The sequence below is a fragment of the Adiantum capillus-veneris genome, chromosome 5 (assembly GCF_014529385.1).
Source record: "Adiantum capillus-veneris isolate H3 chromosome 5, ASM1452938v2, whole genome shotgun sequence".
Classification (NCBI taxonomy): domain Eukaryota; kingdom Viridiplantae; phylum Streptophyta; class Polypodiopsida; order Polypodiales; family Pteridaceae; genus Adiantum; species Adiantum capillus-veneris.
This window is the reverse complement of record NC_140935.1, coordinates 141,112,645-141,136,538: the sequence shown is the minus strand read 5'-3', so window position 1 is coordinate 141,136,538 and position 23,894 is coordinate 141,112,645. Positions and strand designations below refer to the sequence as shown.

The 23,894-nt window shown below is 48.8% G+C and overlaps 1 protein-coding gene and 1 pseudogene across 1 annotated transcript in view; one reads left to right on the top strand and one right to left on the bottom strand.

The window, feature by feature from the left end:
- The window catches only part of LOC147458189 (uncharacterized), a 90,318-nt gene that overhangs the window by 28,932 nt on the left and 37,492 nt on the right, over positions 1 to 23,894 (top strand). The window lies entirely within an intron of this gene.
- Positions 2,222 to 5,382, bottom strand: LOC147458190 (uncharacterized; annotated as a pseudogene).

Here is a 23,894-nt window from a genome sequence, read left to right as displayed (position 1 = left end):
TTGGGTTCGTGCGACCTCAACAAGCAAAAAAAAGTATGTGGTTCTTGTGATTCTTTCCTTGAGTGATACAGAACACTGCCAAAGCTCTGATACCAAAGTAAGGAGCAGCGGAATGAATGTTTGAACTTTGCTCAAGATGAGTGCTCCGAACTGTGCTAAGGTTCCTTTTACTTACGGAAGGGAGAGCCTTTTGTTCCTTTAGTGAGAGAGTGCAATGGACACAAACAAAGTGAATGGACATTGTGAATGGAAGTGCATGAGACTGAGAGATAGAGAAGAGAATACGACACCAGAGACGTTGTAAAACCCTCCTCCGAAGGCCCCACTCTCTATGGCGAGAGCGGTCTACTTATGATTGCACAAATCTCTACAATGCTTGGATTTGCCGACGATGTCGACGACGATGAGACCCGGGCTGAAATCTGAAAACGCTAAGGGCTGAAATCTGCAAATCTTTATCTGCTGAATTCTGACTCTATGTCGGTGACGATGTCGATGGCGACGGTGCGACGACGACGCGCTGAAAACGCAGATGCTGAAATCTGCGTTTTCCGGGCTGAATCTGTAAACATTGCGGAATCTGACTGTGCGGCGAGGATCTGCTGCGGAAAGGTGAGATTTGCGAGGTTCGAGACTTGATCTGTGATGTCTTAGGGCTGAAAACTGAAAACGCTGGGGTTTCTTGAGGTTCCGTCGCGGAGAATCTGCAAAACGCTGGGGTACAATGTAGATGCAAAAACGCTAGGGCTGAAAATCTGCTGCTGTCGCCGGTTGTTCTGCAAATGCAAAACGCTAGGCTGATCTGCTGTGTCTTGACGACGCCGGGGCTGATCTGCTGTGCACAAATCGCCAAGGCTGATCTGATGCAAAAACGCTAGGTCTTCTGTGGAGAAAACGCCAGAGTAGTCGCGGGGGTTGGTCTTGCTGAGAAGTTGCTTGTTGAGCAAGGTGCTCCTGCTGCCTCTTCTGCCAGAAAGTGCTAGTTGTGGTTTGCTTATATATTAACTTAGCAAAATTGCCCTACCTACTTTCCAACAAAAGTCACTTAAAAATAATAAGTGAAAAATGTCAAAAATAGGGAAAATAGGTCTATGCACTGTAAAAATGCTACTGATGGAATTTGACTGGAATCTAATGGTCATGCTGTGTGCAACCAGAGGATATGCATCTAATCTAAGTGTTTGGACATGCACGGTCTGCGAACACTCACAAAAGTGCCAGATCACTTCCTATTCTAGACTGACTAGACTGAACTGAACCCTGATCATGCTGTAGCTTGTCCACGAACACGTAGGGTTGGATGTGTCACGTGACAAGAAGAGATTACAGCCTTTCAAACTCTCAAGGAAAAGCTGACAACGGGACTAATGTTGGCCTTGCCAGACTCGCAAAAACCATTTGAAGTTTATTGTGATGCTTGTGGTCGCAGTTTGGGAGCAGTTTTGATGCAAGAAGGCCATGTCATTGCTTATGAGAGTAGGATGTTTTCACGTCCTGAATTGGTTGCACAAATTTACGAAAAAGAGCTGTTGGCAGTTATCCATGCTCTCAATGGCGACACTATCTACTCGGAGCTGACTTCATTGTCTTTACAGACCATCATAGCTCATGCTACTTCTTGTCGCAGAAGCAGCTTTTGGAAAAATAGATGAGGTGGTCTAACATCTTGTCAGAGTTGCACTTCCAGATAGTCCATGTACAGGGACATAAGAACTTAGTGGCATATGCATTGTCTCGGAAGCCCTTGGTTCTGGCTACTTTTGCGATCCATCATTGAAGCTTTCGAGGATATGGTAGATCAATACGCCACAGATTTTGTCTTTGCAGACATCTTTAGGCGGATACAGAGCGGGGAGACAGTTACAGGCTATTCCATACGGGACGGTTACACAACCGTTGAGGGAAAAGGTTTTGACATAGTGCCATTGTCCATCCTTTTCAAGTTGCCGTGGCATAGATACCACCTTGAAAGGTGTTGAGCGTTACTTTTACTGGCCGAGGCTCAAAAAGGATGTGGACGACTTTGTTCGCAATTGCTTAGTATGCCAAAAGGTAAAGTTTGACAGGCATAAGGCACCAAGACTTCTACAACCTTTACCCATTCCCTCCTGCCCCTAGGAAAGCATTGCTATGGATTTCATTTTTGATCTTACCAAGACCCAAAGTGGGCACAATGCCATTTGGACAGTCATTGAAAGATTAGCAAGCAAGCTCACTTTATTCAGATAAAGAAGACGGTCAAGCCTGACCTGTAAGGTGGAGCGGAATGAATGTTTGCGCTTTGCTCAAGATGAGTGCTCCGAACTGTGCTCAAGGTTCCTTTTGTTCTTATGGAAGGGAGAGCCTTCCGTTCTTAATCAGAGAATGCTATGATCACATACAAAGTGAATGGACACTGTGCGTGCAAGTGAATGAGACTTAGAGATAGAGAGAGAAGAGAGATACGACACCAGAGACGTTGTAAAACCCTCCTCCGAAGGCCCCACTCTCGTCGGCGAGAGTGGTCTACTTATGATTGCACAAACTGGTACAAACTGTATGCATGAGACTGATGCAAGTCTAGGCTATGTCGGCGATGATGACGGGGACGACGAGACCGACCTAAGGGCTGAAATCTGCAATCTTTTATCTGCTGTCCAAAAACGCTATGGGCTGAAATCTGCGACTAGTCCAAAAACGCTGATTTTGGGGGCTGTTTCTGTAGGTCTTTGTCGCTGAAATTCTGCAGGTTTAGGGCTGAAAACTGAGGTTCTTAAGGGCTGAAAACTGCTGGTCTTTCCGGGTTGAATCTGCTACTCTTTAGGGCTGAATTTGCAGGTCTTCTACTCTTGCAAAACTCTGCCTACTGAGGTTGTAAAGATTGCAAATCTGCAACGCTGTGGTATGCAAAAACGCTAGTGTTGTAGCTCCTCAAAAACGCTAGGCATGGGGAAAAACACCAGGCATGAGAGTTTGCAGAAAAACGCTAGGTCTAAGTGTGTAGCGATGATCCTTCTGATGGAAACTCCAGGCTGATGCTATGGGTGGCGATGGTGCTTGATGAAGAAAACGCTAGATCTGAGTCTTGCTTGGAGGGAAGTCCACCAAGGTCTTGTTGGAGAAGTTGCCTGCTGAGCTTGGCTCCTGTTGCTTCTTCTGCCATTTAGTGCTAGTCTAGGTTTGCTTATATACAAACTTACTCAATTTGCCCTACCTACTTTTCAACAAAAGTCACTTAAAAATAATAAGTGAAAAATGTCAAAAATAGGGAAAATAGGCTAAATGCATTGGAAAATCCCCTTGAAGGATTTTGATGGGAATGCTTATGATCATGCTGTGTGCAACCAGAGGATATGCATCTACACTAAGTGACTAGGCATGCATGGTCTACGAATAGACTCACAAAAGTGCCAGATCACTTCTAATCTAGACTGACTGGACTGACTGAACCTTGGTCATGCTGTAGCTTGTCCACGGACACATAGGGTTGGATGTGTCACGTGACATCCCCTCCTTTTCAAAGTGAGGTACTGGTACCGAACGGTATGGCGTCGAGGGAGATCGCCAATAGCATCCGGAATCTTGGAAGGGACTCTTCGCCGGCCCACTCTGATCTGTGGGTCGTGCGGTAGTTGAACTTCATAAAGGTCTGCAACGCTTGCTTCTTTGGGCCGCGCTGAAAGCGACACAAAGTCTTGTGTGGCTCCTTCAATGCTTCAACTTCGTCGAGAGTCGTGCTTCTTTCTTCTTCAAGAATCTCCATGGCTGAAAATTCCTGAATCCATTTCCAACACAAAATCATGAACATACCTATCCCATGTAAAATGACTGGAAAAAATCTTGTCTTCCTAACACTGTGCATGCAATATAGATGAACAAATAGACGGAGTGCCAAACCGTTCACCACACACACACAAACAATGAGATCAAATCTTTTTTTTTTTTTTTCCTAGAAATAGATCCTTCTATTAGGTAATCAAAACTGCCCATAGGGCTACATCCACCTCTGTGAGAGAGGGCTACAACAAGCATGATGGGGAGACTCTCCCAACGAAAAAACAACATATATACAATGAGGCTAAATCAGGAGATGGGAGGAGGGAAGAGCCACACAGGTGGACAGTAGTGCCATCTGAGCACCCCCTGGACTATGGTGTAGAAAGGCCCAGGGCGCCAGAGTCGAAGAAAAGCCTCGCGGCGCTCCCGCATGCGGTCGGAGCCGCCCTGTTGTCCCTCAAGCTGTCCTCTGAGAGTATGGATCAGCTCTAGCCAAAAGTCACGAACAGTCTCTGCTGGTGGCACAGGACGAGCCTCAAAGATGCGGAAACAGCGGGCCCGCCAGATGAACCAGAGAGCTAGGCCGCTGATGAGCTCCCAACACTCCTCTCTCTCACTGCACGACTCCTGTGGAGTAAGCTCTGTAGCAGGCTGGAGTGTAGGTCGCCCCCCCTGTATCACTATCATCCTGCTGGTGGAAGATAGCTCAAACTGAAGTGCTGGGCCCGTGAGGGTGGACCAAGCCGCTGCCCCCCAAGTGTACTGTCGAGCCGTGGAGAGGACAGGCATCAGCCGAAGAACACGTAGCCACACATGCTGGGTCGAGGGACAGTCCCACAGACAGTAACGCTGACTCTCCACCAAATGGTCACAGGCTGCACATGCGGCCGAGAGACCACTATACGCAAGCCAGCTTCCTACTGCTGTGGCTCTGTGTGCGACTAGCCATTGGAACAAGGTGACGCGCCTTGGCTGTCTGGAGTCCCACAGCCTCTACCAAAAAGCTGCTAAGAACTCGACTGTGAGGCCCTCCTCCTGCCAATGACGTGCTGCAGCGGGGCGGGCCTCTCTCTGTGCTGCAAGTATATGACGTCCAAGCCGAACAGTGTACTGAAAGAAGGGGACTCTTGGGCGGTCTGTAGAAGAGAAGGGGTCCCTCCATACCCACTCACCAGGATCCCACTGTACTCGTGCCAGTGGACAGCACTCCCCAGCCCATAGCCTCCAGTGTCCAGTCTCAAGAGTTGTTGGGTCAGGGTCTATGACGCAAGTCCTGCCACAGATGCCCACAACTCGGATGCTCTGGAAGCAGCACTCTGCTACTTGCGGGGCCTCTACTGCAACTCGCTGTAATCGTCCCCCACCCTGAAGCTCGAAGAACAGGGTTGGGACAGTCTTTGAGCAAGCCCTGACTGAAATGAGAACCTCCAGTCGTGTGAAGGCTCCCATTCACCGGGGTGCTACTGGCTCGAGAGGCGTGAGCCACTCAGCTGGAAGTGACTCTGAGATGTCCTGACACATGCTCTGCACCCCTCTCATGCCCTGTAGCTGGACAGCCTGCACCTCCTCTGACAAACCTGTGAACTCTAGCCAGTCACCTAGAGAACGCGCTGGACCTGCCGCCATGGGACCCCAAGAAACATGAGGTCGACTCCCAACCAAGTGGCCTCTCTGAGTGCTAACCATGGGGTTCCAGACGAGGGGCTGCCGTAGGCGCTCCTCCGTGCACGTCGGCTGTCTCTGCTCTAGGCCACGCCGTAAGAGCTCCCAAGATCGAAGCAAACTCACAGATAGTCTGTCCTCCAGTCTCCTGCTCAAACCAACTCGGCGCAACTCTGTAAAGATCCATCTGGTCGAAGGTTGCCAAGGGCCTCCTGACTGAGGCACCTTGGCACGAACCCTCTGCAACAAGAATTCCTTCCAGGGCTCCTCGCCTGGAAGAAGTCCTCTGACGACAAACTTCCCAAGAAGGGCTCTGCTCTGCTGTACAGGATCAATGATCCCAAGCCCTTCTTAAGAACAAGGAAGTGTGATGACCGACCAAGCCACCTTGGCTTGGGCAATCTGAGTATCGCGACCTGACCAAAGGAAGTTCTTGATCAGCCTCTCTACCTGGCTGATACAAGAACTCGAGAAGATCCAGCAAGAAGTGATGTACCACATAGTTGCCAACAACACCTGGTTGGGAACTACTACTCTACCAGTCAGCGAAAGTCGTGCTGAGCTCCAATGTAACAGCTTTCTCCTGATGGACAGGAGAAGAGGAGCAATCTGCTGCTCGGGGGACAAGTCCAAACCAACCTGACAACCCAAGTACCGAACTGCAGTCCCTGGAGGAATCCACCTGAAACCATAGTTACCCGGAACGCGGAACGGGAACGACGACGAGATCCCCCGCGGAACGGGGAGGGGCCCGGAACGGGAACGGCGCGGAACGGGAGGCATAAAAACACCCAAATAATGCAATTTCAAGCTCTTTGTGATTGAATAGTAGTAGTATCAGAGTCCTTTGACTCTTAACACTCACAAAACACTTGATTTGAAGACCATTCAATCATACTATGACAAACGTGTGTCGTGTAGACTTGAAAGCTTGAGAGGGGGAGAGAGGGAAGGGGGAAGAGACTCGAGAGAGAGCTTAAAGTTGAGAGAGAGAGAGGGAGGGAGCTTGAGAGAGAGGGGGAGAGATTTTAGCCTTGTATACTCTAGAGTCTAGACTTAAAAGCTTGAAAGAGGCTAGAGCTTGAGAGTCGAGAGTCGAGAGGGTAGAGCTTTAGCTGTGGCCCTTGAAAGCTTGTGTGCATTGTGAAGGTAAGGGGTGGGGGAAGGGACATTTAACAAGGGGAAGGCTCCCAAGACAAATCACCAAAATCTGAAAATCTGCCCATTCCCAGTCGTTCCGGACCGTTCCGAGCCGTTCCGGGCTGTTCTGGTACCAAAAGTCCCTGCGGAACGTCTGGCCGTTCCGGACCATGTAACCCCCCTGGAACGCCGTTCCGGCGTTCCCTACCCATGGGATGGCGTTCCCTGGTAACTCTGCCTGAAACCCTCTCCTGGCATCCAATCTGGCACAGGAGCACTGCCAACCGAGAAAGCCACTGTCTTTCTCCAGTTGATCAATGCGCCCGATGCACAGTAGAAGGTCTCCAAAGCCTGCTCACATCTGTGTAGATTGGCCTCCTAGCCCTCTAAGTACAAGGCTGTGTCGTTGGCAAACTCAGCGTCTAGAAGCTCATCTCCTCGTATAGGGAGTGCTAAGCCTCTCAGACCAACCTGCTGTGACACCAAAAATCTGCTCATCGCCTCCACATAGAACAGAAAGAGAAAAGGGGCAAGAGGACAACCGTGTCTGTCCGATCGTGTGAGCATGAAGCGCTCACCTCTACCTCCTGCCAAAAGGGGCAAGACAGACTGTGAGCCTGTCTGTACAAAGCTGACACCCCTCTGATCCAAGCATCTGAGAAGCCCATCCTGCGTAGCGTGCCCTCTAGAAAGTCCCAATCAACTCTGTCGTATGCCTTCTCAAAATCGAGAAGAAGAATCACAAGGTCCTCCCCACCGAGCCGTGCAAGGGCAGAAGCCTCCCAAAAAGTGAAGATGTTGTCAAGGATACTGCGTTCCTTGACAAAACTTGTCTGAGTCCCATGTATAAGGCTCTCCAAAAGTGGCTGAATCCTCAAACTCAGAGCCTTGGCAAGAATTTTGTAGGCTGAGTTGAGGATGGTGATGGGGGCGTCACTGTCGAATCTCATCCAAGGAGCCACCCTCCTTTGGAATAAGGTAAATCAGGCCCTCACTCATGCTATCCGGCATCACTCCTGTGTGCAGAATGTACTGAAAGGCACTACAAAGATCTGGGCGAAGCAGGTCCCAGTACTCCAAGAAGAAACTGGGAGTCAGCCCATCCTCACCGGGACAGCTACCACGAGGTAGGGCCCTAAGAGCCGTGTGCAGCTCCTCAAGCTGAAGAGGCGTCTCTAGCCTCTGACGCATCTCCTCAGTAACCAGACAAGGCATCTGTGCCCAAACCTGCTCCCTGCATGCATCCTGTCGCTCTGACTGGGGCTCAACCGACAGTAACTCATGGTAAAAGTCAGTAGCAACTGTACGCATATCCTCGGGCTCACAAGCAACTGACCCATCGGGTCTCCTCAACTGATTGACCTTGGCATGTGAGTGCCGAGGTCCCACTGTCTCCAAAAAGGCACCTGTAACTCTGTCACCCACCTGAGTCCACTGAGATGCCTGTCGGTGAAAGGCAAACTCATGACGCCTCTCCTCTGTGCAAGCAAGCTCCTGTCGGGCCTGCTGTAATTGCTTCTCCAACCATGGACTGTCTGGATGCTGCTCCTGCATCCTCTGTAGTGAAGCAATGCCTCGTCTGAGACGTTGCTCCTCCTCTCTCACTGCAGCCCGTCGAGCCAGAGACTCCTGGAGAAAAAAGTGGCTAAGCTGAGCTAGGCCTAACGCCACTCTGTCTGCAGGTAGAGCCTGGTTGTCCATGCCCTCTGTCCAGAGAGCCTCTACCCTCTCTCTGAGTGCTGAGTCCAACAAGACCCGCTCTGGGATGCGAAGCATCGTGCTCCCACTCCTCTGCCTGTCTGCCATTGTGAGGATCACTGGTGCATGGTCCGAGAAGGAAGTCCCTGCAAGGATGCCCACGGATCCCCCCAGGTCACTGAAGTGGTCACTAGTGTAGAAGCGATCTATCCGCGATAGATTCATTCCTCCCACTCTGCGGTCCGATCTAGAGAAGGCAAGACTCTCTGAAGGCCTCACAAAGCCAGAATGCTGCCATGTATCCAAGACCCTCAAAGTCATACACAACCTCTCCCAAGCTGCTAACTCAACTCCATGCACAGTAGCATGGCTGCCTCCGATCCTGTCAGAAGGGTCCTCCAACATGTTGAAGTCCCCTCCTACACACCAATGGTCAACCTGTGGTAAGGACTCAACAATCTGTGACCAAAACTCTGCACGAGCACTCGCCACATTGGGCGCATAGATGTTCAGGAAGCCCACAAGGCCACCCTGAAGCTGCATAGTGATCCACTGAGCCCTGCTTGGCACAATAATCCCTCTGCCCACAATGGCCTGCTGCAATGAGTCTACAATAGTCATACATACCCCTCCCTCGATGCCTCTAGGTCGAAAAGCAGCTGACCAAAAGGTATCATAACGTCCACGCAAAATCTGATCACATCGCCGAATGCGGCTCTCAGACAAATGGTGCTCCTGAAGCATAAGGAGATCAATCTCTCCTCCCACAAGGCAACGCTGAAGCTCCTGATGCAATCGGCCCCGCTGTCGCTGAAACTGGGGCCCACCTAGTCCCTGCACGTTCCACGAGACGATCCTCATGGGGAACGAGAGAGAACAGATGCTGCCGCAGCAGCAAGACGGGCTATCTTCGAGGCTGGCTTGGATGGGAAGTAATCCGCATCCGAGCGTCCTCTAGATAGGCGAGGCTGCAGTGAGTTCCTCGCCCAAGCCCAAGCAGAGTGAGCCGTGCGTAAAGCAACCTCCTCTGTCCAGGAGTCCTCATGAATGTATACATAGCAAGGCAAACACTGCGTATCAGCAAAAAAGTACACCACAATGTGCCTACATCCTGCTGAATCTGGGGGTGTCACCGCAAACTTGGCCAGTGGCCACAAAGTCTGCAGCAAATCTGTAACTCCAAGTTCTCCCATGTGGTGAGAGAACTCCAGAACCTGTGTAAACAACCATCCCACCACTGAGTCGTGGGACCACTCTGTCTCGGTCCTACCATAGAGGGGGAAAGAGAAACCAACTGCTGAGTCCAAGGCCTCTGTCCCCCTAGCAGCGAGGAACAAAGCATGGACCCTGAAGCAGGCTGCCTCGTGGTCTACTGCGGAATCGCCGAGAAAGCGAGTGAACCCGTAATCGAAGAAATCCCAGCGGCGTTGGAGGTCAATGCTCGTCAGACCCCGAGGGATAGTTGCAAGGGAAGATGTCTGAATCTGCAGAGGGGGCCGCAAGAAAGGCTGACCCTCTCTCGCTAGGCAACTCGTGGCAAAAGCGCTGCCAAGAGATCTCCTAGCCGCTGGCGAGGGACCAGTCTCCTGAGTCGACTGTGGCATGAAGCAGGAGGAGGGGGAGAAGGAGCTGGGGGGGGGGGGGGGGGGCGGAGGAGAAGAGAAACGGGGTGGGGCGACAGAGGCTGGGGGGCGAGGTGGGGAGTGGACGGGAGCAGAAGGCGGGGGGGGGGGGGGGGGGGGTGGGGGGGATGAGGAGGAGGAGGGGAACTTTGAAGGGGGGGCGGCTGGCGAGGGTGAAGCGGAGGTGGATGCTGGTGTAGGGGGCTCCTCCTGCTCAAGAGGACCAAAGCGGTTTCCCGTGGGAATCCACTGCTGCTGAGTAGGCACCTGAGGGCCACTCTGAGTGCCAGGCTGTCGCTGTGGCCCGTGGCGTCGACGGCCACGGGCCTGCTGCCACCCCTCCTCCGCTGGAGCCCCAGGCTCGGAGGGTGGCTCTGAATCTGTGCGCTGTGCCGCTGGTTGTGGCTGCGGCCCAGCCTTGGCAGGCTGGGGCTGAGGCTGAGGCTGAGGCTGAGGCTGAGGTGCAGGTCGTGGCCTCCTCCGTCGACAGGCCTTCGCTAGGTGGCCCATCTGTCTGCAAATGAAGCACTGGTTCGGGAGACCTGAGTACTGCACACTCTGTCTAAACCAACCCCCACTTACCCGAGGCAGAAGGATGACCTTCGGGAGCGTGTGGGTATCTCTTACCAAAACTCGAACTGAAGGGATGCCAGCCGCCTTGGCAGCTACTGATGCTGCCGTACGAGGTGTCTCCAGGACTGTCCCGATGGCGGAACCAATCCTGGAGAGAAGTGGATGGTACTCCCTCCGTAAACCCGGAAAGCAGACTGAGATGGGGATGTCTGCCTCCTCTACTAGCACATCCGAAGTCGGGTCAAAACCATGTCGCCACTGTCGAAAGTGGGCGCGTGATGCTCGGATGGCCAGTGGACTCATAGCTATGACCTTGGAGGCCATCTCGGAAGTCTCGAACTCGATCTGGTAGTACCCCCGTCCGAGAATCTGGACATCCAGGATCTTGCCCACCTCTGCGAGAAGGCGGGCCTGGAGAAGGTCTCGCAGCTCTCCTCTGGTAGGTCGGGTGCCGAGAACCTTGCAGATGACCGAAGTCGCCTGCAAGCGCTCTACCTCTGCGGCAAGGCTCGCTTGCTCTGTCGGCGAAAGAGCAAGTCAAATGGTGGGCTCAGCGGGGTCGGGCGAGGGGGCTTCAGGCGAGTCCCTCTGTGGCGAAGCTGGAGCCTCCATCTGTGTCTACTGCTGTGACGTAAGAAGAGGATGGCGGGCGGAATCTGCAACTTGACAGGCTAGGCACTGCCCCAAAAACGGAGTCAATGCTGAGAGTACCGATGTGCAGGATGTAATTGTGAGGAGAAAAAAGCAGGCGGGTCGGGGGGGGGGAGGGGCAGCGGGTGGAGACGGCTACTGCGAGAGCGCGAGCAGCAACGGGCGGGGGCAATGGCGGGAGCGGCGCAACAGGGGGGGTCGGCAGCGGATGGAAGCGGCGGCAGGGGCGGCAGTGGGGCTGTAGCAGCGGCAGTGCCGCGAACTGCCACAGCTGGGGAGGGGCAGCGCGCGGACACGTAGGGCAGCAAGGGGGCAGCGAGGGCTGGCGGGGGGGGGCAGAGAGAGGGCAGGCGGGCAGCGACGGGAGGGGGGGGGGGAAGGGGGGGGCGCAGTGCAGGGGATACAGCAGCAGCGAGCGTTGTCTCTCCAGATCAAATCTTTCTTGTATGATCTAGAGCAATGAACTATGGCAATTCACAACAGAAATGCCCATGCTTGGTGCTCATACTTCTATGTGCTCTTTCTACGATTGTGTCGTGCCAAGGAAGAGACATGGAATGTGACTTCCTTGAATGCATACTTTTCAGCTTTTCATGAAAAATCCGCATACATCCGTGCTCATTCATGAGTGAAACGTGCTCAACGTACAATATGTCATGCCTAGGAAAAGGGATCACATAAAGACGCTGACTAAAATACAGGAAACAATCACGAATGAAACACTCGAACAATGCGTACGTATCAATCATGCGAACACATAATACTTCTTGTAAGGGTTCTTTGGACCTAGGCTCGAAAGCCAAGATCGGTTCTTCCTGAATGATCGAATCGTCCTGTGGGGGTTCTTTGGACCTCGACTCGAAAGCCAAGATCGGTGCTTTGTGATTGATCGAATTTACAAGGAGGTTAGCTTCGCTAGAAAAAGCATCCACTAACACATCATCCTTGTGAACAATCACATCATCTTCATGCAACTCATCATGCTTGTGAGAAATCACATCTTGATCATGCAAATCATCATACTTGTGACAGATCACATCTTGATCATGCAAATCATTAACATCCAAATCATCATGCAAATCATTGTCATCCAAATCATCCTGCTTCTCACAATCATGCAAATCCTGTGTGTCCCGCTTTGGAGAAGAAGAGACTGAGAGAGTCTCCGTTTCCCGAATCTCTTGCATCTGTGCCTGAAATTGAGAAAAGAGTCGCAACATCTCTTGCATTCTTGCTTTGTTCTCGCGATCAAATCTTGCTTGACTTTCTTTTTCTTCCAAGTCGTACTGACGCTCTATGGCTGCCATTTCTTCTTCGTAGGCCTTTCTTTCTGCTTCTATTTCTTGGTCCAACTCCTCCATAGGAGTTAGCGCAATCCTTGACGTAGATGGGGAAGGGGGAGGGTCAGAAAAACCTCCTGGTGGGGAAATTTCTTCTTCGCCTCTCTCATGCTCATCACCTCCAAGCGAAGTATCCATTCTGCTTCGAGTGATGACCATGCACTATGATCTTTGGTTCTTAAGTCCACGAGGGACTTGGGTTCTTGGGGGTCTTGGGTTCTTTGGTGCTTGAGGGTCTTGAGGTTCTTGAGGTTTTCTTTCGCTTGCAAACCGTGTTTGAGAAGGATCTTCTCTTCACCCAAGTTCTACTCTTTTCCGCGGGCGCACCCCTTGGCGGCCTTGCGCTCACACCAATGTTGCTTCTTCCCACCTCACGTCGATTGGCCGGCCGCTACGTGCACGATCCGCTCTCAATGAGTGAAAAGAGACACAAGGGGAGGCTGGACAAGCCCTTCTTTCTTGGGATTCCTGTCACTCTTCAAAAACACGATTAGGAATTGACATGCCCAAGCGAACTTGGGTTCGTGCGACCGCAACAAGCAAAAAAGATTCTTGTGATTCTTGTGATTCTTTCCTTGATTGATACAGAACACTGCCAAAGCTCTGATACCAATGTAAGGTGCAGCGGAATGAATGTTTGCGCTTTGCTCAAGATGAGTGCTCCGAACTGTGCTCAAAGTTCCTTTTGTTCTTATGGAAGGGAGAGCCTTCCGTTCTTAATCAGAGAATGCTATGATCACATACAAAGTGAATGGACACTGTGCGTGCAAGTGAATGAGACTGAGAGATAGAGAGAGAAGAGAGATACGACACCAGAGACGTTGTAAAACCCTCCTCCGAAGGCCCCACTCTCGTCGGCGAGAGTGGTCTACTTATGATTGCACAAACTGGTACAAATTGTATGCATGAGACTGATGCAAGTCTAGGCCATGTCGGCGATGACGACGAGGACGACGGGGACGACGAGACCGACCTAAGGGCTGAAATCTGCAATCTTTTATTTGCTGTCCAAAAACGCTATGGGCTGAAATCTGCGACTAGTCCAAAAACGCTGATTTTGGGGGCTGTTTCTGTAGGTCTTTGTCGCTGAAATTCTGCAGGTTTAGGGCTGAAAACTGAGGTTCTTAAGGGCTGAAAACTGCTGGTCTTTCCGGGTTGAATCTGCTACTCTTTAGGGCTGAATTTGCAGGTCTTCTACTGCTGCAAAACTCTGCCTACTGAGGTTGTACAGGTTGCAAATTTGCAACGTTGTGGTTTGCAAAAACGCTAGTGTTGTAGCTCCTCGAAATCGCTAGGCATGGGGAAAAACGCCAGGCATGAGAGTTTGCAGAAAAACGCTAGGTCTGAGTATGTGGCGATGATCCTTTTGATGGAAACGTCAGGCGGATGCTATGGGTGGCGATGGTGCTTGATGAAGAAAACGCTAGATCTGAGTCTTGCTTGGAGGGAAGTCCACCAAGGTCTTGTTGGAGAAGTTGCCTGCTGAGCTTGGCTCCTGTTGCCTCTTCTGCCATTTAGTGCTAGTCTAGGTTTGCTTATATACAAACTTACTCAATTTGCCCTACCTACTTTTCAACAAAAGTCACTTAAAAATAATAAGTGAAAAATGACAAAAATAGGGAAAATAGGCTAAATGCACTGGAAAATTTCCTCGAAGGATTCTGATGGGAATGCTTATGATCATGCTGTGTGCAACTAGAGGATATGCATCTACACTAAGTGACTGGGCATGCACGTTCTACGAAGACTCACAAAAGTGCCAGATCACTTCTAATCTAGACTGACTGGATTGACCGAACCCTGGTCACGCTGTAGCTTGTCCACGGACACATAGGGCTGGATGTGTCACGTGACATGACCATTTCGCGAGAGTGTTCAGCTCTCAGATTTTTCGGTTACATGGCATGCCTGAGTCGATAGTCTCGGACAGAGATCTCCAATTCACGAGTTTGTTTTGGAGGGCAATCTGGGAGAACATTGGCAGGCGTTTGCAGTTCTCATCCTCATTCCACCCTTAGAGAGATGGGCAATCTGAGATAGCCAATTCAATGGTTTGGATTTATTGAAGTCTTACATTTCGGATCAACAAATCTAGTGCAATGGTCTAGATGAAATGGACTTGCCGACGATATCGACGACAATGATGACGATGACGACAACGATGGGCTGAAACTGAAAACGCTAGGGCTGAAAATGCTGAAATCTGGAAACTCTGAATTGCTGCTGAATACTGACATTGTCGGCGAGGATGGCGATGGCGACGACTCGACGACGATGCGCTGAAAACGCAGGTGCTGAAATCTGGAAACAGCGGGCTGAAACAGAAAATGCTGGCTGATCCGACGGTATGGTGAGGATCTGCTGCGGGTAGGTGAGATCTGCAAAGCTAAGGGGTCAATCTCAATGTAACAGGGAATGGGGGGAACACAACCCAAACGTTCCGAAACAGTGTTCCGGACGAGTCTCGTTTCCCAAACGGAGATGGGAACCTAACGCGGTTCCGGAACGGGGTGTAACTGGAATGGTGTTCCGGAATGGGGGGAACAAGGCGGAACATGAGACGGAACGGCGAAACGTGGGGCAGAACGGGCAAAAGTAGGCATTTGGGGGAAAAAAAGTCGGCTTTTGGGGGCAGATTTGGGGCTGCTCGAGGAACATATTTGGTGTGGTTTGAGGGTAGATTTGGGGACAATTTTGGTGTTGTTTAGGAGTTTATTTGAGACTAAGTTGAATGGAGGTAATTCAAGACTTACTTTAGGTGGACTGTTTCGGCCCCGTTCCCGTTCCGCCCCCCCCCTCCGCCTCCCTGTTTCCGTCCCGTTCCGAACCCTTCCGTTCCCGTTCCCCATTCCCGTTCCGGGTAACTATGGTCAATTTGCAATGGCAAAGGGTTGGATACTGAAAATGCTAGACTGTATGGCTGGATCGGAATGCTGATGATTGGAAACGCTAGATAAATCTGCAACCCAAAAACGTTGGCTGATTTGGAACTCCAAAACGCTAGCTGTCTTGATGGTTGAAAACACTGAGGCTCTCTGCCGGTCTTGCTGAGAAGGTGCACTGCAAGTTGCCTGAACTTTTTCTGCTGCCTCTTTTGCCCCCCCCCCCCCCCCCCCCGGCCATCTGCTTATATAGCTGGACAAGGCTGGGTCGAGCAGTCTCCCCAACAGCCCCACAACTCCATAAAATGGGAAATTAAAATGATAAAATCACCAAATAATGTACTGTCCCAAATTTGGGTACCTTGACCGGAAAGTGAACATATGGTTGGTATTGGGTTGTGCAATCAGAGGATATGCAACTACTCTAAGTGCCTGGACATGCACGGCTTGTGCACAGGCTCACAGAGGTGCCATAACACTTCCTAGGCTAACCTGAACCCTAGACTTGAAATAGCTTGTCCACATGCACATAGGGTTAGATGTGCACGTGACATCCCCTCCTTTTTAAAGTGAGGTAATGGTACTGAGCTGCATGGCTTTCTTGTAGTTTGCCAACAACTCTGCATAATCTCTAAAAAATTCTTCATCGACCCACACTGCCTCATGGGTTCCTCGATCCTTGAACTTCAAAAAGTACTGTCGCACTTGCTTCTTTGAACTATGGCGAAATCGATGTAGCAAGATTTGCTCCGGTTCTATGACTTTGGCTTCATCTATGATTTTTGGTTCTTCTTCTTCAGAAATGTCCTTTGGAGGTGTACCCTGAAACACTTTCAACCAAGAAACATGGAAAACGTTGTGTATTAACCATGAGTTAGACAATTGCAATTTCATAGAAACCTCATTGATCTTTTTAATGACAGGAAATGGACCATACATTCTGAAAGACAACTCAGGACACTTATGTAACAAACTTGGACACCCCAAGTCAAGATTCTACCGCGACACAACTCAAGTTCACTTCAAGACAGTTCACAATTGATTCGACACGGCCGGCGGACTTCTGTGCCAAGAGGTATTGGCCCCAAAGACTGTCGTCCCTTTCGGTATTTCTTTTTATATTACTTCGAACAAAGTACAACTCCCGTGGGTGCTCGCTCTCAGACTTTGCGTCCAGATGCTCTGCAGAGGGAGCCCCCTTGGGTTCTTTATAAAGGTTACAAGGGTTGCTAAAAGCAGAGTCCCAAAAGCTGCCATAAATAAAGCAAAGGCTTAAAATTAAAGCAAAACCCAAAAGCTGCCCCAAAATATTGCGTAGCCTTTTTCTTGCTTTTTCCAGCGCAAAATTGGGAATCCGTACAGCTTCTGCTTTTTTTGTACGCTCGGCGCTTTTTTCCGCCGGATTTTACGGGACTGCCATGTCAGCATTTGCAACGCGAAATCCGGGACTGCTGCCATGTTAGCCGGGGTGTGTGTGTGTAGTGTCTCTTGCCCAAATGGCTGCCACGTCAATTGGTTGTGATATACCCCCCTCTTGAAAGCATTGTAATCGCCCTCAGTTATGCTTGCAAAACGGACAGAAGCCATAAACTGTATTAGCAGACATTGACTGTTAGTACCAACACACTAGGAACACACATCTAGCACATGTACTAATCGACAGTCACTTCACATGACATCACTTGACATCACAGGACATCACATGACAAATCACATTCAAAATTTCATTCGGATCTTAGACCATGATTAATCGGCAACATATTTAGCAATTGCATCTAAATCCACTCGGGACCTCATAGATGGCCGATTGACTAATCCTTATTGCAGTCACGTCTATCGAGATCTTTCAGACCGAAATGCTGTAGTAGTTTCGTCTATATGTTCCTGCACTTAAACAAGTCAAGAACAAGTGAGTATCGAGAATTCCAGTTCATAAAGTCATACAACAGAATACTGTCAGCTCACAATATCCCTGAAACTCAAAAGAGACATCAGTCACTTTAGTATCAAAATTGGGGCAATTAGTTTGACAAAGGAGTGGAGCGACTCCCCTCTTGTGCATACCCACTGCACCAAATTCCACCCAGTTGAGTTCGGGGTTCAATTTTGAAATAGACTATGCTAAACCAAATGCTTCAAGGTAAAGGTTCACAATCTGAGGAGTATCTGCCAGGTCCTCCTGCTCCATTCAGTTCGCATCCAATGCGGAGTAGGTCTTGATTTTAACCAAGAACCGTCTTATCGCTTTACCTTCTATCTTTCTGTGCCAATATCTGTTCTGGAACGAGTATCTGCTCGTTTTCCTCCACTTGGGTTACTCATCTGGCTCCCCATCATCGGGCACATCGCCTTTTAAAAGGCTTCAAGAGACTCGCATGAAAACATTGTGAAGTCTCCAAGTGTTAGGGAGCTTTAGTCTAAAGGAGACATCATTTATCTTTTCAAAAATCTGGAAAGGTCCATAGTATCTCATGCTAAGCTTTCAAGAAAGCCGCTTCTTTCCCTTTTTCTTTCTCAGGGGTGCCTTCTCAAAATGTAAGAGCACCCAATCGTTCTCCTTCAATTTCAAATCGCGACGATGTCGATCTGCTACCTTTTTCTGAGATTTCTGCAAAGCCTTCCGGACCAAGTCCAAGTCCCTCGTGAACTAGTCGGCTTCAAAGAAAAATCTTATCTTGCGTGCTAAGGAAGGGTGGAACCTTCGTAGCAAATTCAATAATCTCAAATGGCACCTTCCCCATCAAAGAGTTAATCGTGTTTTTGTAGGCATATTCCACCAAAGGTAAAAACCCTTTGCCCATGAAGTCTTCAGATTCAAAGAAGAAGACTTCAACAAATCTAGTACCACTGAATTAGCAAGATTGCCCGTCAGTCTGCGGGTGGAACGATGACGAGAACTGCAACCGCGTCCCAATGTTCTCCCAAATAGCCTTCCAAAACAAACTCGTGAATCTGGGGTCTCTGTCGGAGACAATCGTCTCAAGCATGCCATGTAATCTGAATATCGGGGCAATAAACAATCTTGCCCACACTGTGTTTTCGGCAGATCAAAAATGAAATCCATTGCAATACTTTTCCAGGGGCGGGTGGGTATGGGTAAAGGCTGTAACAATCCCTGTGCTTTATGCCTGTCAAAACTTGACTTTCTGGCATACCAAGCAACTGTGTACAAAATCGTCCACGTCCTTCTTGAGTCTCGGCCAAACAAAAGTATCTCTCCACACCTTTCAAGGTGGTAACAATGCCGCGGTGACCCGTAAAAGGTGGACAGTGGCATTCGGTTAGAACCTTTTCCTTAAATGGTTGTGTAACGCACAACATCGTTTTCTTCATCAACTAGCCATCCCGAATGGAATATTCTGCTACTACCTCCCCATTCTGTATTCAACTGAATATATTTGCAAAAATCTGTGTCTGTGGCGTACTGACCGACCATATCCTCGAAGCTTCTATGATGTATTGCGGAAATAGCCAGAACCAAGGGCTTCTGGGACAAAGTATCTGCCACCAATTTCTTCTGTCCTTGCACATGGACAATCCAGAAGTAAAAGTGTTACCAGATGTTTGCCCACCGCATCTGCTTTTCCGATAGCTGCTTCTATGACAAGAAGTAACGTAAACTCCAACTATCTGTGAAAAACGTAAAATTGGCTCTGAGTAGGTAATGTCGCCACTGAGTAAGAGCATGGATAACCACCAAAAGCTCTTTCTCTCAGATCTGTATTGTCAATTCCGGCCTTGAAAACAATCGGCTCTCATAGGCAATGACATGGCCTTCATGCATTAGGACCGCATCCAGACTACAACCACAAGTATCACAATATACTTCAAACGACTTTTGCATATCCGGCAAAGTCAAAACTGGTCTTGTACATATCCGGCAAAGTCAAAACTGGTCTTGTAGTCAAATTCTGTTTCAATTTCTGAAAGGCAGTCACCTTTGTGGGTCCCCACGAGAAAGGGACTCCTTTCTGTGTCAACATAGGCAAAGGGATAAGCAACCATTGCAAACTTTATGATGAATCGCCGGTAATAAGAACATAAGCCCAAGAAGCTTGGAACTTCATGGACATTCTTCAAATCGGGCCAATCACGGGTAGTCTCTATCTTGGTCGGGTCCATCTGCACTCCTGCTGCTGAGACAATGTGTCCCAAAAAGTCTCTCTGGGCTTGGCTCACATGGTAAGGTGGCCGGTTTGGTGGTGTGCTTCCAGGTATCAAATCAATGGTATGATCCTCATGACGAGCTGATGGCAACTCGCCTGGCAGGCCCTCTGAAAAGCAAGTGGCATGAGTGTGGAGAAAACCTTGGCGTTTTTTTTCGAGGTCAAAACATATTCGACCTTCAATCATCATTCAGTTTTCTCCAGAACATGAAGGAAAGAAACTGAATTTCGTCAAGTACAATGGCTGTGCCCTTTATTTGTCAAAGTCACTTTCTCGGCCCAATAGATTTACGTAAAGTCCTCGTGCCCTAAACACCCCTGACATTGCAAACGAAGTTTGCCAATGATCGGTGTAATGGCAACATCCCGTCCGGGTGTCCCGCTAGAACTATCTCCGCCTGTGGCTTTAGCCTGTCGGGTGTAATTCCAAATCGAGCCGCCCATTCAAGTGAAAAGAAGTGGGTCTCGGCTCCTCCATCCAAGAAAAAGAAAAGAGGGCTTCCTGATCTTTCACTTCGCCCGAGAGTGGCAAAGTTTTGTACTTTCATTCATCTGAGTCAGTTCGGGCCCCACGCAATGTGGTACCAATTCTGCTTTCATTTGCCTTTTCTGCTAGGTTCCTCAGCTGCTTTCGAACTCTCTGGCCTTTCTTCCTCTTGTTCTTTCGGTGCCATTTTAGGGCACTTCGCGGAGATGTGTCCTGTTTCCCCGCATCCAAAACACTTCCCCTCTTTGATGTAGCTGGCTCTTTCCCGAGGAGTGAGCCGGGGTCGTGCATCCTTGTCTTTTTGATCTGGGGGCTCTTCTTCTTTCTACTTTTATTTTTAGAAGTCTGTTCCGTTTTCTGCGTCATGATCTCCTCCATGGGGTAAGTCAAGCTGCCTGAGTGTATGGCGAATCCCCGTTTCGCATGACTCATCAGTTCTTGAATAGAATCTGACTTTTGCTCTAAGCAGTGATCTCGGATCTCCGTAGGAAGAGTCAAGGTAAACCGCTCAATCTATTCTTTAAATGAGATCTTCTTAAATAAAGAAGCGGGTAGAAAAGAGCTCCAAAATCTCTCACAATATGCGTCCAAGGTATCTTTCCCGGTCATCTGAAGATGGTTCCAAGCAGTTTGTATGTTGCGTTCGTACTCCAGAGTCAACCAAGAAGAAATAAAGAGCCTTTTAAATTTCAGCCATTTAACTGGTGCTTTCTTGTTCAATAGAAGAGTGGACCACCATGTTCGAGCATTGCCCTTGAAGTAAGAGGTAGCCCTCCGAATCTTGGAGTGCTCTGGGTAATGCCCTCCAGAGAAAGCTATGTCAAACTGTTGTATGAAGGCCAAAGCCCTCGAAGCGTTTCGGAATCCATAAAAAGTGTCAAATTTTATTGACTGTCCGCCTTCTTTAAATTCTCGAACTTTCTTGCTCTTATCCTCCAGAAAGTCATACTGGTTGGCTTTATAGAAATTCTTCTTCTTTGCATAAAATCTACTGTCGTCAGAGTCCGAAACTATCCGAAGATGAGTCCTTTGTAGAACTGGCCGAGACTTAGGCTTATTTGTCTCTTTCTTGCCCTTTCCGAAGCGTTGCTTTTTGCTTCGCTTTTTTCCTTTTCTGTCTTCTTCACTCGAGTCAGATGAGCTAGAAGAACTATCAGAAGAGAAGAAGAAGAAGAAGAAGAAGAAGAAGAAGAAGAAGAACTAGGTACTCCTTCAAATCGCACACGCTTCTTCAGCTTTCTTGCCAAGGCAAAAGTAGATTGACGACCCAAATAACTCGGGAAGTCAATTCCTTTCTTCTGCTTTTCGTCGTGCTTTTTGGCTTTGTTCTGCGCGTCAAAAAGCTGGCTAATCCGTGCATCAACCACCTCTTCTAATTCTTGCTCTATAAACATTCTCGGCGTAGGAGGTTGTTTGAGCGTTGTTTTGAGGGTGGCTCCGTGGTTTGCCGCCACTGTGAGTGCACCTCGTCGAAGGAGGTCTGGGTGAAAAATTTTGCAAGTTTAGGGTCCTTTGCAAAACTCATCATCAACTTTGTCGCATCATCGACCAATCTCCGATGTTCCATCTCTTCAAGCTCCGCCTGAGAAGGCCGAGGCGTGCCATACTCCTTGCGTGAATCTTCTTCGTGATCTCTTCCCGCATCTCCGGATGTAGAGGAAGTCGACTGTCCTTTGCTTGAATCCATAAGTGTCGCGTAAAAAGGATCCGATTTCCCGGTAGAAGAGAAATCGGCCGTCCTTTGATACTACTGTAACAAACTTGGACACCCAAGTCAAGATTCTACCGCGACACAACACAAATTCACTTCAAGACAGTTCACAATTGATTCGACACAGCCCGACGGAGTTCTGTGCCAAGAGGTATTGGCCCCAAAGATTGGCGCCCCTTTTGGTATTTCTTTTTATATTATTTCGAACAAAGTACAACTCCCACGGGTGCTCGCTCTCAGACTCTGTGTCCAGATGCTCTACAGAGGGAGCCCCCTTGGGTTCTTTTGCGTAGCCTTTTTCCTGCTTTTTTCCAGCGCAAAATTAGGAATCTGTACAGCTTCTGCTTTTTTTGTACGCTCATTACTTTTTTTTGCCGGATTTTACGGGATTGCCATGTCAGCATTTGTAGCGCGAAATCCGGGACTGCTGCCACGTCAGCCGGGGGGGGTGTGGTTTCTCGTGCCCAAATGGCTGCCACGTCACTGGTTTGTGACACTTCTTTCCAACTTGCTTAAGACGTTGCTTCATGATTCTCAAATAGACCCAATCCCCTTCCTTGATAGTAACATCCTGACGATGCTTGTTAGCATGTCGTTAGTAAGACTCCTGAGCCTTGCTTAGCCGAAGCTTTACACTCTCAGAAATCTCATCCAATGACTTGACTTTTAGCATTGACATCATGCAATTGACTACCGAGCGAGTCAAAAGTGACTGGAATGGACGGCCAAATGCTACCTCATACGGAGTTCTACCAATGGTACATGAATAAGAGTCGTTCAAAATTACTTGGACCAATGAGAGATAGAGCTCCCAACGAGACTGTTGATCATGCACATATGACTTCAAAACATCAAAAGCCAACTGATTGTAAATTTGTGTTTGACCATCTGACTGTGGAATCAACATGCAAAATTTGCTGAAACGTTCAACAATTGTTAAACATTGAGTGTTCCTTGAGTGCAAACTAGGTGGAATGTTAGTCACAAAATCCATAAATGTCTTGAAATGGCCCATCGAGAATAAGCAGCGGTAGCAAGAGGCCTTGCTGCTTACCCCAAGGAGCTTTTACTTTTTGACAAATGGTGTACTGTGTGACATAACGAAACACATCTTTTCGCATTTTAGGCTAATAAAAGAATCTTTCTATTTTTTCCAAAGTGGTGTTCATTCCCTTGTGCCCACCAGTGAGAGAGTCATGAGCATCGTGCAATATGGCTGTCTTGAGAGAGGGCAACACATATAGACGGTGACGAAAATACAACCAATTTTCACAAATGAGATTGTTGTTGGGCCCTTGGGGAGCGAGAGCCTGCAACCATTGCTTACCAAACTCGGAATTTGCATACTGATCCTTTATGCTGTCGAAAGAGACACCCTGAATAGAAACTGTGGATCTTGACTTGAGAGCCAAGATTTGTCCTTTGCAACTTAATGCATCTGCAACAATAGGGTTAGCTTTTCCAGGCACATACTCAATCAAACCACCAAATTGCTCAAAAAATTATGACCACCGTGCTTGGTGATCACTCAAATGTGCACTAGGCATAGACTATGGCCACTTGAGGGCTTGATGATCTGTGCGAACTTTGAACTCTCTACCATACAGAAAATGCTTCCAATGCTTGAGAGAGTGAATAACAGACAGAAGTTCTTTGTCATAAATTGAATAATTCTTTTCGGCACTATTTAACTTCCGACTGAGAAATGCAACTGGACGGCCATGCTGCTGAAGCACAATACCTATGGCGACATTGCTCGCATCCGTCTATACCTCAAAGGGATCGTCCCAAGAGGCAAGGATGAGACACGGCGCTTTTGTCACTGCAACCTTGAGAGCTGAAAGAGCCTCAACGATTGCCTCAAGCAAAACAACGTGCTGTCGGCGAGTTTTCACCCCTTTCAAAACATCTAGCATGGGTGCGGCGATGCGTGCAAAATTCTCTATGTATGAACTATATGCTTGACATAAACCAAGAAAAGAAAGCACATCATATGCAGTTTTGGGCAAATCCCAATTACGAACTTGTTTCACCTTTGCGGGATCAAGCTTGACACCTTCTGCAGAAATGATATAACCCAGATAAGTAACTTCAGTGAGAAAAAACTCAGATTTCTTAGCTGCAATGTACAACTGACAATCATGCAAATGGGCTAAAACCTTTTCTACATCCTTTTCATGTTGTTCCCACGATGCAGAGAAAATGA